We start from the raw sequence: 1,094 nt of genomic DNA on the forward strand, positions 1-1,094 counted from the left end.
GTTATGTCCACCCGGCACAGCCAGAAGAGGACTGGCCACCCCTCATAGCCTGGTTCCTCTCTAGGTTTCTTCCTAGGTTCTGGCCTTTCTAGGGAGTTTTTCCTAGCCACTGTGCTTATACACCTGCATTGCTTGCCGTTTTAGGCTGGGTTTCTGTTCAGCACTTTTTGACATCAGCTGATGTAAGGGCTTTATCAATAAATTTGATTGATTACTAATGATCGGGGAGCTCATGTAACACCCTATGGTTTACACCTCACTGGCCTGGCTCAGTAGATTATTCAGTCTAGTATTCAGCGATCAACAAAACCTGGAAGCTTGCACCACCTGCTGGCCTTTATCATGCAAATTCTCACGTTTCAATTAGTGAGATGTATGCCTATGCATGTTATACAAGCACATCAAGGCCAGCTGGGGCTGAGAGAAACTCAAAATTCACAATCCACACAACATCCCAAACTAAAGTCTCTTTTATTAAAGCAACAGTATCCAAACTGAAATTATACATCCAACAGGCAGACACCAGCTAAGTACAGTGCCTTCGGAAAATACTCAGTGGTGGATGCATCATGTTATGGGTATGCTTGTAATCGTACAGGACTGGGGAGTATTAAAAAGAAAAGAAAAAAAGAATGGTGTTAAGCACAGGCAAAATCCTAGAGGAAAACCTGGTTGTCTGCTTTCCACCAGACACTGGGAGATCAATTCACCTTTCAGCAGGACAATAACCTAAAACACATGACCAAATCTACACGAATTCCTTACCAAGAAGACAGTGAATGTTCCTGAGTGTCTGAGTTACAGCTTGAAAATCTATGGCAAAACCTGAAAATGGTTGTAACAAAGACCACCAACCAATTTTGAAAATAATAAAATGGGCAAATGTTACACAATCCAGGTGTGCAAAGCTCTTAGACTTAACCAGAAAAACTCACAGCTGTAATCACTGCCAAAGGTGCTTCTACAAAGTATTGACTCAGGGGTGTGAACACTTATGTAAATGAGATACTTCTGCATTTAATTTTCAATACATTTGAAAAAAATTATAATCTAAAAACATGCTTACTTTGTCATTATGGGGTATTGTGTGTAGA

This window comes from Salvelinus namaycush, chromosome 13, assembly GCF_016432855.1.
Source record: "Salvelinus namaycush isolate Seneca chromosome 13, SaNama_1.0, whole genome shotgun sequence".
Lineage (NCBI taxonomy): Eukaryota > Metazoa > Chordata > Actinopteri > Salmoniformes > Salmonidae > Salvelinus > Salvelinus namaycush.